Source organism: Myxocyprinus asiaticus, chromosome 26, assembly GCF_019703515.2.
Source record: "Myxocyprinus asiaticus isolate MX2 ecotype Aquarium Trade chromosome 26, UBuf_Myxa_2, whole genome shotgun sequence".
Lineage (NCBI taxonomy): Eukaryota > Metazoa > Chordata > Actinopteri > Cypriniformes > Catostomidae > Myxocyprinus > Myxocyprinus asiaticus.
Window position 1 is genome coordinate 820,285 of NC_059369.1, and position 18,098 is coordinate 838,382.

The 18,098-nt window shown below is 40.6% G+C and overlaps 1 protein-coding gene across 1 annotated transcript in view; it reads left to right on the forward strand.

Annotated features, from left to right (window-relative positions):
• The first annotated feature begins 11,956 nt into the window (after nt 1-11,956).
• Nucleotides 11,957-18,098, forward strand: part of tspan4a (tetraspanin 4a) — a 214,022-nt gene continuing 207,880 nt past the window's right edge. Inside the window, exon 1 of the mRNA XM_051657341.1 lies at nt 11,957-12,051. The gene's annotated coding sequence lies outside the window, so the exon portion shown is untranslated. The remainder of the gene's footprint in view (nt 12,052-18,098) is intronic.

Consider the following 18,098-nt stretch of genomic DNA (forward strand, 5'->3'; position numbering starts at 1 on the left):
GGTTACAGTCGTAACCTTATCATTCCCTTTCAAGTCAGTCACTTCATGTTGCGTCATAGCTGACGCTATGGGGAATGTTTACCATCACGCCATGCTACTGATTCGCACGAGCAGGGATGCCTACTAGCCAAAGGGGTAGTAAAAGACACCAACAGAGTCTCCTCTTCGTATCACAATAAGAAGGGAGAAGCAGAATGATGAGTCAAGTCATTTTTATTTGTACAGCGCCTTTCACAACACACATCGTTTTAAAGCAGCTTTACAGAAAATCATATATTAACAGAAAATGAAACTGTAATATCTACAGTATAATATCTTAGAGTCATCATTGTGTAGTTCAATAAAATACAATCGTGAGCTGTGTTTATAAATAAGTAATTAAATAATAATTGTATTTTGAAACCCAGTGAGCAAGCCGAAGGCGACTGTGGCAAGGAACACAAAACTCCATAAGATGTTGGTTAATGGAGAAAAATAACCTGGAGTCCAACATGAAGCAGGAATGGAGCTGGATCCAGCCGGTTCTGGTGACCTCAGGATAGGAGTCCCGAGGTTGAGACAGGGATACAAATAGAATAATATTAGCATAGATGCCATTTAATTTATTGCAGAGTTATAGATCATGATCAATGTTTCTGATTTCTGGTTCTGGCAGACTTAACTAAAGCAGCTTAATTGTGAGTTGAAGGATAAAGTAGGTGTATGCCTGGCTAAATAGATGAGTCTTTAGTCTAAACTGAGTGAGTGTGTCTGCATCTCGAACAGTGTTAGGGAGACTATTCCATAGTGTAGGAGCCAAATACATGAAAAGGATCTACCTCCTTTTGTGGATTTTGATATTCTAGGAACTATTAACAGGCCAGAATTTTGCGATCGTAATGAACATGATGGAATATAGCATAGCAGAAGATCACTTAAGTACTGCAGAGCTAGACCATTCAAAGCTTTTTATGTAGTTAACAGAATTTTAAAATGAATACAAAAATTAACAGGTAGCCAATGTAACAGCAATAAAATGGGGCTAATATAATCAAATTTCTTGGTTTTAGTCAGCACTCTGGCTGCTGCATTTTGAACCAATTGAAGTTTATTTACTGATCTTACTGGACATCCTCCCAGTATTCCATTACAATAATCTAGTCTTGAGGTCATGAACGCATGAATTAGTTTTTCGGCATCAGCAACAGAGAGCATGTGTCGTAATTTAGCAATATTTCTTAGGTGGAAGAATGCTGTTCTACAAACATTGGTATTTTGATTTTCAAAGGACAGATCGGTATCAAATATAACACCAAAGTTCTTCGCTGTTGAAGACGATGTAACAATACATCCATCGAGAGTCAAATTATATTTTAGCGGCTGGTTTTTAGAGGTTTTTGGTCCAATAATTAGCACCACTGTTTTGTCGAAATTGAGTGGAAGGAAATTTCTGGCCATCCAATCTTTGATTTCATTGATACACTCTGCTAGTTTGGACAATTGTGAAATTTCGTCAGGTTTTGAAGAAATATAAATTTGGGTATCGTCTGCATAACAGTGGAAACTTATTCCACGATCCCTGATAATATCTCCCAGAGGAAGCATTTACAAGGAGAAAAGCAGAGGCCCTAAAACTGATCCCTGTGGCACTCCATACTTTTGTTTGGTTTGACAATTCCTCATTTACATACTGTATGTAGGAAGTAAGACATAAGATCCAGAAGACGCCGCCTTTGAACACTCCATTTGTTCAGCTGCCTATATAGCGTGACATAGTCATAGGGCGACAAGCCAAGCCAGTGTGTCAGCGCAGTGTGTCAGCACAGCGTTGGGAATGAAAACGTGAAGGATTACAGTTGAAAACTTGTGCAATTGTTAGTGCCTGAGACTGGGAGCTGGCCGTTGTTAAAATCAGTCGTTCTAGATGAACTGTTGCAGGTACAAAGTTTTATTATTATGAGCTCTTACATTGTAAATGATTGTAAATGTTTGGTATATTGATTCTCTGCTTTCCTGTAATAGTAAAGTGGCTTGAGATTGGTGTGTGAGGATACATCCTACAAACATTCTTGGTTCAGGTATGAATATTCCTGTGAATACTGAATGTATGTTAGGTAACCTGATCTCATGACATTTTATTATTTTTATAGGGAACGTGTCCAGTCACTGTTTTTCCTTGGTATTTGTATTTATATAATTATTTAGTGCCTACCATAACTTGTTTTTAGGTTGTGTCTATACTAAGTGCCCTGTGGGCGTGCTGTGAAGAGAGAGGGGGTAATTTGAACATTGTATATTTTTTTCTTCTTCTTTCTTCTTTTTTTTTTTTTTTTTTTTTATTATTTCTGATAACATTATGTATACTCTGTGAGGTTCTTTTAACAAAAATATTTATTGGGCTATGTGCAATTTTCAAAGAGACAAATGCTGCAATTGTGTGCTGTGTGAGGGGGGACATTGTAGTGTGTCACATGTGTAAGGGATTTAACCATGAGGGTTATTGTATTTGTGTGATTTTTGGTATTAGGAGTGAAGTGAATTATGGTGTTAACTGAATTCTAACACGTCTCTTGGGTGAAGCTCTGTACATGCCCATGGGTTATTTGGTGCCTTATTTTTAGTGTAATTTCCTGGAGTATATCATAGATGTGGTGTTTAAATGTCTATATTACTGATGAAAATTGTGAAATAAATTTTTTATTTCTTTTTTATACACCAGCTCCCATCTGCATCCTTTAATTAGGGTGGTCTGTGTGGGACCCACGTGGGCCTACTGAGCAGATTAAATATTGGTATAGTCATTGACCATAGTATATTAACTGATCAACCTTGGGGTTGTGCCCATTGCGCCTCCTGGTGGCCACACATAGACAAAGCGGTAGCAGTCTGCTAAATTGGACCTAAACCCTGCTAATGCAAGTCCATAAATACCAACATAATTCTCCAGCCCATTCAAGAGAATGTCGTGATCTATCGTGTCGAAGGCAGCACTAAGATCTAAAAGCACTAGAAGTGAAATGCAGCTGCAATCAGATGATAAGAGCAAGTCATTTGTAACTCTGATAAGTGCAGTCTCTGTACTGTGATGGGGTATAAATCCTGACTGAAATTGTTTATATATACTATTTCTCTGTAGAAATGAACATAGTTTGGAGGACACTACCTTTTCTAGTATTTTCGACATAAACAGGAGATTTGAAATCGGTCTATAATTAGCCAGTTCTCCAGGATCATGTTGTGGCTTCTTATTAAGCAGTTTGATTACTGCCATTTTAAAGTTTCTTGGGACATGTCCTAAGGATAGCAAGGAGTTAATAATATTAAGAAGAGGTTCTGAGATTAGTAAAGAAATTCATGAAGTCATTACTATTGTGCAGATATATTTGGTTCAGTTGAGGCTTTATTCCTAACCAATTTAGCCACAGTACTGAATAAACACCTAGGATTGTTGTGGTTATTTTCTATGAGTTTGCTAAACTATGCTGACCTGGCAGCTTTTAGTGCTTCTGTAGCTACAGACACTATCCTTCCATGCACAGCGAAATACCTCTAATTTTGTATTCTTCCAACTGCGCTCCATTTTCTGAGCTACTCTCTTGAGAGCCTGAGTGTAATCATTGTACCATGGTGCGTTTTTTTTTTTTTTTTAATTTTCTTTAATCGGGGGGGTGGGAGCAACACAATCAAGATGCTAGAGAAGGGGGCCTTGGTAGCTCAGCGAGAAAAGACACTGAATTTGAGTCGCAAGTTTGAATCCAGGGCATGCTGAGTGACTCCAGTCAGGTCTCCTAAGCAACCAAATTGGCCCAGTTGCTGGGGGGGTAGAGTCACATGGGGTAACCTCCTCATGGTCACTATAATGTGGTTCTCGCTCTCAGTGGGGCATGTGGTAAGTTGTGCATGGATGCCGCGGAGAATAGCGTGAAGCCTCCACACGCACTATGTCTCCGCGGTAACGCGCTCAACAAGCCACGTGATAAGATGCGCGGATTGACGGTCTCAGATACGGAGGCAACTGAGATTCGTCCTCTGCCACCTGGATTGAGGCGAGTCACTATGCCACCACGAGGACCTAGAGTGCAATGGGAATTGGGCATTCCAAATTGGGCAGAAAAGGGGAGAAAAAAAATGTATTGGGCAGAAAAGGGGAGAAAAAAAAGAGTGCTAGAGAAGACTGTATTTATATTTTCTGTTATTTCATCAAGTTCTTCTAGACCTTGGGGCTTATTGAGTGTATGAGATAGATCTGGAAGATTATTAGTAAAGCTATCTTTAGTGGTCGAAAGAATAGTTCTACCTGAACGATAGCATGGTGTAGACTGAGTAACGTTAGCTGATCGCAGCATACAAGAGACGAGGTAATGATCTGAGATGTCATCACTCTGCGGAAGAATTTCCATAGTATCAACATCAACTCCATATGACAGAATTAAATCTAGCATATGATTATTGTAATGAGTTGGTCCTGTCACATTTTGTCTGACTCCAAGGGAGTTGAGAATATCGTTAAATGCTAATCTCAATGTGTCATTTTCATTATCTATGTGAATGTTGAAGGTCCGGGTGATCTATATACTGTAGCAAGGGCAAAAGAGGACAGAGTTTTATTTATATCTGACGGTGTCACATGAAGCATTATTAGTTCAAAAGACTTAAACTTATATCCTGTCCTCTGAGTAACACCAAAAACTTCACTGTAAATTGTAGCAACACCTCCTCCTCGACCCTTCAGATGAGGCTCATGTTTATAACGATAACCTGGGGGAGTAGATTCATTTAAACTAATATATGCATCCAGTTTAAGCCAGGTTTTGGTCAAACAGAGTGCATCCAAACTATGATCTGTAATAATTTCATTTACAATTAGTGCTTTGGTAGAAAGAGATGAATGTTTAGTAGCCCTACCTTCATATGTTTATCTTAAATTTTTTTGTTTTTTTCAAGTTTGACCTTAATCAAATTTTTTTCTAAATTATTTAGTGAGAGTTTTGTGTTTGGTAGTTTGGGGAAAAGACACAGTCTCTATGAGATATCTAGGTGACAGTTTCTATGTGTTGTAGTTTATGTGACCTGTGTGACGTCTCAAGGCAGCTAGCAGACGTTCGGATTAACCAGTTTGTCTGCTTCCTGACCTGGGCCCCGATTAGTCAGATACTATCATTATTAAGACTATGAGCCAAATTACTAGAGAGGAGAGTGCCACCTTCCCTGGAGGGATGGAGTCCGTCTCTCTTTAACAGGTCAGGTCTACCTCAAAAACTCTTCCAATTGTCTATAAATCCTATGCTATTCTCTGGACACCACTCAGACATCCAGCCATTCAGTGACACTAATCTACTATAAACCTAGTAACCACGACGAGCAGGGAGGGGGCCAGAGCATATTACAGTGTCTGACATCATTTTTGCAAGTTCACACACCTCTTTAACATTATCTCTAGTGATCTCCGACTGGCGAAGCCAGATATTATTAGTGCCAACATGAATAACAATTTTAGAAAATCTATGTTTAGCATTAGCCAGCACTTGTAAATTTGATCTGATGTCAGATGCTTGAACCCCATAAATGCTGTTGTTAAATAACAATAGTGGCTGGAGTCTCTATTTCCACATTCCTTACAATAGAATCACCAATTATAAGGGCTCTTTCAACATGATTCTCAGTGGGTGCATCACTGAGTGTGGAAAATCGATTGGAAACCCTAACAGGAACGGGAGAGTGGGGTCGCTTTGCTGAGAAAGAACGCCACCGAGACGTCACTCAAATGCCCTGCTGTGGGGGCTCTAGGTCTAGAACCAAAGTGTGTGTGTTGCTTGTTATACTACCCGCATCCGACACAGAATCTACCGGCTTCTCTCTCACTGACCTCCACTAACGTTCAGATGTGTGTCTCTAACTCATTAAACTTCTCCGTCAGCCTGACTTATTCCTTACATTTATCACATGTGAATCCCTCACTGCTAATGGAAGAAGCTATAGCAAACATGTGACATGCAGGAAGAAATAACATGAGCGGATCCCATGACTTACTGCAATTGTTTGTTGTTGTTGTTCCTGAATGGTGAGGGTTTGAGGTCGATGTGAATACCTCATGCAATTGTTTGTTGTTATGGTTGTTCTTGATAAACAGTGCTTGGAGGTCGATGCAATAATCTGTGTAACAGAGAGGAGAAAAATGGGTGCATGCTGTAAAATGCGCACAGTTTAATCGCGATAAAAATAGAAAGCGGATGCACACGGAAAATGCACGCAGTTGAATCACGATAATGCGGGGGAAACCCGATGCGCTCTGAAAAATGGCAGATGTTAAGGATTAAAAGCTGAAAACAGATAGATAAACAATGCTAAAAAAGCTAGCAGGCTACAAACACAGACTTGAGTTAGGCGTCAGCAGCAACAGGTAAAATACACACAGATGAAACAGTAGAAAAGCGAAAAAAAACATGAATGGATGTATACATGGGTGATGATGCTAACCAATTCTGTTAGCGCAACATTGCAGGATGATTAAATTCACTAACGTGCAGGGTTGGGGAGTAATGGAATAAATGTAATGGGATTACGTATTTAAAATACAAAATATGAGTAACTTTATTCCACTACAGTTACAATTTAAATTGTTGGTAATCAGAATTCAGTTACATTCAAAAAGTATTTTGATTACTGAAGAGATTATTTTGCATTTTATTGTCATTTGTTTCATTTAATATTTAGAATATTCAGTTGTAAAACAATTATACATATACATTATGCAATCTGAGGTGCACTTGACAGCAGTGAAACACTTTCTTATGATTTGTTTCATTCATGTTCAAACTATTGTGAGTGAAACATGATGTCATTGAGGAACTTTCCCTTGATAGTTTATTAGAGGTACTATACAATGTTCCTACAGCTTAACAAAAAACAGTTAGATACGCTTTGACAGATGAAACATAAATCCAATAAACGCACGATTAAATTTTTTATGCAGTTAGGGTATTTTTACAGGAAATGCTAACTAATGTAGCCTTTAACATCACATAGAAAGCTACAAATAATATACTGTATTTTCTGCCTCATTCTAGGAACAGAATCCACATACGATCAGAAAAAGGATGTCGTTGTGTACACTCTGTGGGGCTTTGAAGTTTGAAGCAGCAAAAATAGTTAACCTTGTGTAAATTGTCATGTAAACATTTAACTTTATGCTTAGATAAAATGCTATTTCTTGCCTTTACATGCATCTCTTACCAGACACGATTATATTTTATAATGTATTCTATGACATAAATTCACGTTGGAGTTTTTTCCTCTAGTAAGACTTTTGATATTAGGGCAAAGATGTACTGCAAAAATTGTATTCTTAATGAGGATTTGTATAGAAATATATTTGTAAATATATATCTAAAAATCCTTAAAACATGATATATTTACTTGAGTAGCAAAACTGCATAAGATATTTAGGCTTTTTTTTTTTTCTTTCAGAGAATGTATTTTTACAGTGCAGTGTATTTTCTTTATTTACTTGTTTATAGTAAAAAAAAGTGTAAAAAATCTGCCAGTGATGAAGAAGTAATCCAAAGTATTTAGATTACGTTACTGACATTGAGTAATCTAATGGAATGTTACAAATTACATTTTACAGCATGTATTCTGTAATCTGTAGTGGAATACTTTTTAAAAATAACCCTCCCAACCCTGCTAATGTGTGATTATACATATTTTAAGCACTAACCAAATGGGTTGTGAAAATGTATATAAGTGACCGCTGGCTGAAGTTTTATGGGACGACCATATTTAAATAAGCTGGTCCAACAGCAGAATACAGTTTAGCTCTCTTTCACAGTAAGCACATGGGAAGAAAGAGAGGAGACATCCAGGTTGTAAAATCTAGTGAAAGTGCTAGGTGAATCCCAGCCTTCAGCTAGACATATGTATTCAAAGGAAACACCATTAGACAATGCCCATGAACATGCCATGCCTCTAGTGGAATGAGCTTTTACTCCAACAGGGCACTGTATGCCTTGCGAGTCATATGCGAGCGCAATGGCATCCACTATCCAATGTGTCAGCCTTTGTTTTGAGACAGCCAACCCTTTAAAATGACCTGTGACGCAGACAAAGAGCTGATCCAAAAGCCTCATTTGCCTCGTGCAAGTGATATATGCACACAGTGTTCTTACAGGACACAGTGTGTGCAGTCTCTCTGCTTTGTCCGAAGTGAACGGAGGGGGGAGAAAGCCTGAAAGGTAATAACCTGCGCCCTGAAGGGAGTGGTCAAAACTTTCAGCACGTAGCCTTTCCTAGGTTTAAGAACAGCTTTTGATAAGCCTGGTACAAACTCTGAGCAGGAGTCATAGACCAACAGCACTTGAAGGTCACGTTTTACTGAAGCCAAAGAGAGAAGCAGCGCAGACTTTAATGAGAGTACGCATTAACTCACTGTATCCAATGGCTCGAATGTTGGGCCCATGAGTGCTTTTAACACAAGTGCCAAGTCCCAAACTGCCACAATGTTAGTCAGTGGAATCCTCCACAGGGCATCCAAGAGCTCTATTAACTCTGGGAACCATGGGTCATTTGGCCATTCCGGTGCAACCTGCAGTGCCGCTTCCTTGTCCTTCCAAACTTTGCACAATACTTGGTGAAGTAAGTGGACGGGAGGGAATGCATGAGTCAGGGAGTACCACAGGCAACAATGTGTTGTCTCCGGTGATGCAGATAGATCTATTTCAGCTTCCCCAATAACCCTCTACGGACACGCAGGACAAAATTGTTTTTACTCACCAGACTTTTGACAACATGTAAGCGTAATGCAACAGAAAACTAAAAAAGATATTAAGAAAACAGAGAAGGGGCATTATATATATATAAACTTAGCAAAAAAAGGAAACGTCCTCTCACTTTCAACTGCTTTTATTTTCAGCAAACTTAACATGTGTAAATATTTGTATGAACATAAAAAGATTCAACAACTAAGACATAAACTTGGGGGGGGGGGGGGCGGGGGAGGTCAAAATCAAAAGTAACCGTCAGTATCTGGTGTGGCCACCAGCTGCATTAAGTACTGCAGTGCATCTCCTCCTCATGGACTGCACCAGATTTGCCAGTTCTTGCTGTGAAATGTTACCCCACTCTTCCACCAAGGCACTTGCAATTTCTGGGGGAAACGGCCCTAGCCCTCACCCTCCAATCCAACAGGTCCCAGACGTGCTCAATGGGATTGAGATCCGGGCTCTTCGCTGGCCATGGCAGAACACTGACATTCCTGTCTTGCAGGAAATCATGCACAGAACGAGCAGTATGGCTGGTGGCATTGTCATGCTGGAGGGTCATGTCAGGATGAGCCTGCAGGAAGGGTACCACATGAGGAAGGAGGATGTCTTCCCTGTAACGCACAGCGTTGAGATTGCCTGCAATGACAACAAACTCAGTCTGATGATGCTGTGACACACTGCCCAAGACCATGACGGACCCTCCACCTCCAAATCAGTCCCACACCAGTGTACAGGCTTCGGTGTAACGCTCATTCCTTTGACGACAAACACAAGTCCGACCATCACGTCTGGTGAGACAAAACCACGACTCGTCAGTGAAGAGCACTTTTTGCCAGTCCTGTCTGGTCCAGTGAAGGTGGGTTTTTGCCCATAGGCGACGTTGTTGCCGGTGATGTCTGGTAAGGACCTGCCTTACAACAGGCCTACAAGCCCTCAGTCCAACCTCTCTCAGCCTATTGTGGACAGTCTGAGCACTGATGGAGGGATTGTGTTTTCCTGGTGTAACTCGGGCAGTTGTTGTTGCCATCCTGTACCTGTCCCGCAGGTGTGATATTCGGATGTACCGATCCTGTGCAGGTATTGTTACACGTGGTCTGCCACTGCGAGGACGATCAGCTGTCCTTCCTGTCTCCCTGTAGCACTGTCTTAAGTGTCTCACAGTATGGACATTGCAATTTATTGCCCTGGCCACATCTGCAGTCCTCATGCCTCCATGCAGCATGCCTGGGCATCTTTCTGTTGGTGTTTTTCAGAGTCAGCAGAAAGGTCTCTTTAGTGTCCTAAGTTTTTATAACTGTGACCTTAATTGCCTACTGTTTGTAAGCTGTTAGTGTCTTAATGACTGTTCCACAGGTGCATGTTCATTAATTGTTTATGGATCATTGAACAAGCATGGAAAACATTGTTTAAACCCTTTACAATAAAAATCTGTAAAGTTATTTAGATTTTTATAAAATTATCTTTAAAATACAGTGTCCTGAAAAAGGGACATTTCTTTTTTGCTGAGTTTATTTTCACTTTGTTTAATATGAATTTAGAAATATTTTTGGTTTAAGTTTTCATGTTTCAATAAATTAATCTGCAAAGCAAAAATCGACTGGTAGAAGTGAAGTGTGTGCTAAAATAAAAAAAAAAGATCCCTTGATCCACAGCCTAACCTGGAAGGCTGATACAATCACTGTTAATCCTAGACATGATTTGTGTGTCACTTTATAAATGGTCTATAATTTAACAGAGCCTACATCCAAATTCTGACGAGAATCACATTTTCCATGAGTATAAAAGGAGCGTGCCACTGTCATAAAAATATACCTGACATTCAACAAGGATGCATATGATGCACAAAAGTGGTAAATCCATATTTCTATTCTTCTAATTCACAGTGTATTTACACTACCAACTTCTTATGAATAAGCTGTCTTTGTTTACTTTGCTGGTGATTGACAGGTAAAGGCTGGTCTGGAGAAGAAGCTCAGAATTAAATTGCACTTGATCCAGTCTATTAGCACTTTGCACGCACAGTTTTGCCAAACCCACTTGCGCCTAGACTAAGCGCATGCTTGCATGAAAATACCAAAACTTCATGACCATGCCCACTGACTTTGTGCTTATGACTTATGGCATAGCGCAGTGCATAATGCTAGTGCTCTTAAAATAGGGCCCTTTGTGCACAAGTGTCAGGTGTATTTTGTTGATTCATGTCTTTTATTTTGAAAAGTTTAGTTCCTGTTCCCTAGTCATGTGATGGCTTGTTTTCCCTCCATGTTCATGTGTCATGTTTTCATTGGTTTATTGTTTAATTATCTTGTTATCAGTTCTGTTTGTTCAATGGTTTATGTTTTCCCATGTCTTGTATTTAAGCCCTCATGTTTTCATTGTCTAGTGGTCAAGTATTGATTGTGATTGTAGATGTTTATGTCAAGCCATGTTTATGTCAAGCCATGTTTATGTCAAGCCATGTTTATGTCAAGCCATGTTTATGTCAAATCAAATCAAATCAAGTCAAGTCAAGTCAAGTCAAGTCATGTTCATGTTTATGTTTAGTTTAGTTCACGTGTAGTTAGGGTTTTGGATTTCACGTTTATTTAATAAACTGCACTTGGGTTCTTCATCTTCGCGTCATCTTCGTCATTGGCATCATTGTCAGCAGCCAACAACGTTACAACAAGTCATATCATACTATAATGATCCTTTTATTTATTTATTTATTTTTGTCATTTATTCAGCTTGACAGCCCCTGCTCACTATATTCTTTTATTGTATGGAAAACAGCAGCTCAGACATTCTGCCTGATGTCTCCTTTTGGGTTCTGTGGAGGAAAGAAAGTGAATGACTGACATGAGGGTGAGAGTTGTGAGATTTTGTTTGAAATATTCATTTCATTCCTTTAGTTTCCTTTGTACTCTATTCATCTTTTTAATTAACACTATACTTCATACTAAACACTGTGTAAATGGTTACCTCATTTTCAAGTAATTTTAGTATGCCATAGACATAACTGCAGTGAGATGTCAAAGAACTGCTGATTTAAAATTAAATTGTGAGTAAATCATATATAGTGTGGGAAAGAGAAAGTTTCAAGTGTTCACTTGAACACAAAGATCGTCTCGCACTCATGATATTCAGAGCTGAATTCTTGAAATGCCTGCTGGCAGTTCCTCCCTGAAATATGACCAAAATAAAAAACACACTCTTGACTCAACAGAACACACACTTGAGCTCATACAGATGCTGGACATATAAAAACGTAACATGATGAAGGACAGAACTTTTACTGAATAACTAAATAATCTTTACAAAGGCAGCTACAGAGGTGAGTAATATCAACATGAATATTAATTACCATTACAATGTGCCATTTATATCAATGTGAAAATGTATGTAGAACAAATTACAAGAGACACTGAGTGCCAAAGAGGACAACTCTGTGTTTTAAATTGGTTTCCAAATTGGATTTGGTTGCTTTCATTTTTAAACACATAAATGTGGCTGTGGACAAAATACTGACAGATACAATCTTTTGGAGAAATGTAACAGTGTTCGGCAAGACAGAGCAGTAATATACAGTGTTTCCATTATTCTGTTCAATTCATATATTGGATATTACAAGAGAAAATCTGCATAACATTTTATAGGATTTATATAATAATAAAAAAAATTGTTTAATGTATTCCAAAGTGTGTGATTGTACAACCATAATCTTAAATATTCATCTGTAGGAGAAGGAAAGGCTTATTTTGGATCTCATAGCCAAAAGTGTGATACAAAACTATATGTGTCCAACACCCACAATTGTGTTCTAAGTCACTTTGGTACAAAAGCATCTGATTAGAATGTAAAATAGTAATTATTGTAACGCCAGCATTTTATAAAAAAGCAACGCTTCACACTTGTAATTTTGAAAGGGCATTAGTACTGCTTTAGCCCTGTTTTTGAAAACCTGCAGTGCGGTGCGAAAGGTGTGAAACAATGCGGTGTTAGAATGATACAGAAAAGGGCTTTTTACTCTTAAAATTCTGTAAATGTGGGGTCATACTTAACCCTGGGTAAACAAAGTGCTTGGTTATTTCATGTTTCACACTGTTCAAATCAAATCAAAATCAAAATCAAGTCCCTTTACTGTCACTCAACCATATTCACAAGTGCAACAGTGGGTGAAAGTCTTGGGTGTGGTTCCAAGCAACATAGCAGTATGACAATTACAATAAAAATTGATATACACATAACACAGTTTACACATTTGTTACATAACACAATATACACCTAATAATATACAATATACAGTATTCACAAAATAAGAAGACTGTATACGATAAAAAATACACTGTTCCTCGGTGATGTGGACACTGAGGAACTTGAAGTTCTGACTCTCTCCACCGGTGCTCCATTGATGGTGATGGGGCTGTGTTCCCTGTCTTTTCTCCTGAAGTCCACCACAAGCTCATTGGTCTTACTGAGGTTGAGGGAGAGGTTGTGCTCCTGACACCAGCATGTCAGAGTGTGCATCTCCTCTCTGTAGGCTGTTTCATCATTGTCAGTGATCAGACCTACCACCGTCGTATCATCGGCAAACTTAATGATGGCATTGGAGCTATGTGTTGCCACACAGTCATGTGTGTACAGGGAATACAGGAGTGGGCTGAGAACACAGCCCTGTTGGGCTCCAGTGTTGAGGGTCAGTGATGAGGAGATGTTGCTGCCCATTCTAACCACCTGGTGTCTGCTTGACAGGAAGTCCAGGATCCAGCTTCATAGTGAGCTGTTTAAGCCTAGAGCCCGGAGTTTCTCGTCAAGCTTGGAGGGCACTATGGTGTTGAATGCTGAGCTGTAGTCTACAAACAGCATTCTCATATATGTGTTCCTTTTTTCCAGGTGGGAGAGAGCAGTGTGTAGTGTAAGTGCAATGGCATCATCAGTGGAGCGGTTGTTGCGGTATGCAAACTGCAGTCCAGTGAAGCAGGCAGCACAGAGCAGATGTAATCTCTGATTAGTCTCTCAAAGCATTTGCTGATGATGGGGGTCAGAGCAACAGGACGCCAGTTATTTAAGCAAGTGATTTTGGATTGCTTTGGTACAGGCACAATGGTGGATGTTTTAAAGCATGTGGGGACCACAGACAAGGAGAGGGAAAGGTTGAAAATGTCCGTAAATACACCAGCCAGTTGGTTTGCGCACGCTCTGATGACGCGGCCTGGAATGCCATCTGGACCCACGGCTTTATGGATATTCACCCGTCGGAAGGATCAGGAACATTCGCTACAGAGACGGAGACTCTCTAACCTCTGTAGCTTCGGCTGCGAGAGCTCTCTCCACGAGGGCGGTGTTATTTCCCTCAAAACGAGCATAAAAAGTATTTAGCTCATCCGGGAGAGAGGCAGTGGTGTTCACGGTGGAGTTTTTATTCCCTTTGAAGTCTGTGATGATATTAATTCCCTGCCACATGCTTCTAGAGTTGGTGGAGTTGAACTGTCCTTCAATCTTGTCCCTGTACTGGCGTTTGGCTGCTCCGATAGTTTTGCGGAGGGCATAACTGGCTTGTTTATGCTCTTCTGTGTTCCCAGAATTAAAAGCAGATGTCCGTGCATTAAGTGCCACACGAACATCGCTATTAATCCATGGTTTCTGGTTAGGGTAGATCCGTATTGTTTTGGTCGGCACTACATCATCTATGCACTTCCTGATTAAACATGTTACGGTATCAGTGTAGACCTCGATGTCATCATCAGAGGCGGACCGGAACATCTCCAAGTTCGCATGATCAAAACAGCCTTGTAGCATAGAATCTGATTGGTTCGACCAGCACTGGATCGTTCTGAGGGTGGGTGCTTCCTGTTTCAGATTCTGCCTGTAAGCGGGCAGAAGCAGAACGGAAGAGTGGTCCAATTTGCCAAATAGTGGGCGGCCATTTGTAACCATCCCGGAAGGGAGAGTAGCAATGGTCCAAAACCCGGTCCCCTCGTGTATTGAAACTGATGTCTTTGTAATATTTCGGTGCTATTGACTTGAAGTTAGCTTTGTTAAAGTCCCCGGTCACAATGAACGCGGCCTCAGGGTGCGCAGTTTCCTGCTTGCTTACACTCCCATACTGTTCCTTGAGTGCCCGGTCTGTGTTGGCTTGTGGCGTGATGTACACAGCTGTGATAATGACCGCTTTGAATTCCCTTGGTAGCCAGAATGTTCGACACAGAAGCATGAGAAATTCCAGATCAGGAGAGCAGAAAGACTTGATAGAATGTTCGTTCCTCTGATCACACCAGGATTTGTTGATCATAAAACATACACCACCACCTCTGCTTTTACCTGAGAGGTCTTTCACTCTGTCCGCTCGTTGCACTGAGAACCCCACGGGTTTGATGGCTGAGTCTGGAATCTCCGCAGACATCCAAGTTTCTGTAAGGCAGATAATGCAGCAGTCCCTCGTCTCTCATTGGAAAGAGCTCTCATCTCGCAGAGCTTGTTGTCCAGAAACTGAACATTTTCCAGTAGAATGCTGGGTAGTGGGGGTCGATTTGAGCAACGTCTTAGTCTGACGAGAATGCCGGCTCACCTTCCCCTTTGCCCAGACAAAGGGCTCCACTGTTGTGTTTGTAAACAGAGGGTCGGCATTGAGGTATTTAAAGTCCGGTTTTCAGTGTGCTATTGCAGAACCAATGTCCAAAAGTGTTTGTCTATCGTAGACAATAAGGCAGACAACATCCAAGACAAAAAACATAAGAACTGTAGATAAAACAAACAAAAAACTGCAACACTGTGTCAGAGCTCGCAACGCAGCAGCCATACTCGGCACCATCTTGAGTATCTTTACCCTGGGTTAATAATTAATCCTGGGTATATTTATGTCCCGAGGTTTCATGCTTTACATTTGTTATCCCTGAGTTAACATTCTTATTTGCATATATGCAGTGTCGATAACAATGACTGGATGAATTCAGCTTGCGACGGACATGCAACCTGTCAGTGGAGCTGCTCTTCTGTGGAAATGTCGGAAAGCAAATCAGATCTTTTTGTATTTTGTCTTCTCAAACATACCACTAAAACACACGCAAAAGGAATACTGTCTCTTCGTCACACCAGTTATTGTGTTTGCCATCACTGTTCAACATTTTGGTAGATGGACACAACAAGGAGAAAATGAGAACGCCTTCTTTACACCTTCATTTTGTACAGTATATGCTGTTTGATGGACAATTGTCATTTTGGATTTGTAGATATTAAAATACATAGTTGTTCTAGTTTCATATCACACTCAAAATCACTCCACACTTACTTTCTTATAAAATTGTTTTAAACTCAAATCAATTTTTCATTTCCATGTAATTATTTATTTATTTGGTATGTAGCCATGTAATTAGTGGGATAATATACAAGAGCTTTCACCCTGTCAAATCAATTACAGTGAAGTCATTGTGGAAGTAACACATAACTACAGATGGTATTCGTACTGATGGTAAACATGCAGCTATTCATAATAACTGCCTGCAAATGCTAATATCTCTGACACTTTATCAAATTAAGCCACACACACTGAAATAGACACGCAGAGATGATTGTGGTTGTTATAAATGTCTCACCACTTACTATCATAAGATCTTATTCTTTCATTAAGAAGATAATGATACAGTAGGCTGTAGATTTACTCCCCAAAGGGCCTATTTCCTATTTCATTCTGCTGAAGATTTAGAAAGTGATTTTAAGGAAAGAAAAAGAGCAAATCTTGATGCAATTATCTAATGGAGTGTAGGTTTTCTTGAAATTTAAACCTTTTATTTTTGAGGTCACATTGTACAAAAGTAAAACACTACAGATATCAAGTCATTCACTAAACAGTTAGGCCACTCTTTTGAGTGTAGTGTTTCAGCGCAAAAACCTGCAGCAAAATCTGTGCTGAAATAGCGCTGTCTAGAGTATTAAAATTAAGTAATTGTTATTTCTTTCTGCACAAGCATGTCTCCTTTCTATGTAAATTAAGCTAATTATAGATTGCTCTTCATTCACAAAACTGGGGCAAATTCACTAAATGGAGTTAATTAACAGAGGTTCGGGAGGAGCATGTTAATTTGAATCTGACAAATCACAGCCAACGAGCAGAAGTATATAAGCCGCTGCTTACCTGCTTCCTGTGACAACTCTCCTGACAAGTGGGTCCCAACCTCAAGCCAGCAAGATGTCTGAACTGGATCACTTTCCTTCCGACACATTCCCTCCCTTCAACTCTCCCATCAATGCTTCATCGCAGCCATCCGATCCCGGCAAAGACACTTCTCCGTCCAACGCCGTTATTGATCAGGCTGCTCCAAGCCGAGGGCGCAGAGCTTCTCGCTCAGCAAACCGCACTCCAAGATGTAGGAATCAGCCCTCTCCTCTGCCGTCCAGATCACTCAGATCTTCAACATCTGCCGACCACCCAACTATACCTGTAATTTCAAAATAGACATTTAATAAACGTCGCCAAGCTCTAGCCGCTTCTAACATCCACTTTCCTCCAATTATATGATTTATATGTCTCTTCCCAACATGACATTCCTACTACCTCTAAAACCCCTGAAAACGTGATAGCTGAATCCTTACCTTTCTAGCAGTTCCTCTAGACACGATGCTCCAGCTCGCAAACAACCCGACTGCTCACAACCCTCCGGGGTTTCAGGTACAGGCCATTTCTCCCTCACCAAATGTCCATCCCATAAAAGGCCTTCAGCCAGCGCAGAATTGGTGTCAGGCCAAGCGCTTAGCAAACCACCACCTCTCCTTTCTCTCCCATTCCAGCCTCCGCTCACAACCACCAGGCACCCTGACACAGGAATCTGCCCGCCGCTACCAACCTCAGAGGCTCTAAATCCTTCTCCTCAACATGCCTTCCCCAGCTCTCTCCCCCTGTCCTACCCTTGGGCTTTCGGTGCGGAATCGAGCGTGAGGCTGCCTCCACTAATGACAAATGCTCCAGCCTAATTTTTTACATTTTCTAGTTCCTCCCCCCTCACTCTATCCTGCCTTCGGAGCCACCCCAGGCATGAGGATGCCTCTACCTTCAAAGCTGGCTCCGCCCCCACTCCTCAGCGGGCCTCAACCAGCCCGCCCTCCTACTTTCACCCTCCATACAGCTACACCCCTAGCTATTCCCCCAAATGCCACAGCCATGGAACCTCCGCAAGTGTCCAATAATCTCCGGACCCAGATTTTGTCAGGTGCAGATATAGACCTTTCTGCTCTCCTCTCTCTCTACCCAACTAACAAGCTGCAACGCCTTTTAGATTGCGGCGACTTTTCAGTAACGCTAAAAAACACAAAAATCGGCTCCACTTGTACGGAGAGCCTTGGCAGAATTCTGTATTTCGTTTAGCGGTTATACAGAAGTTATTTGCT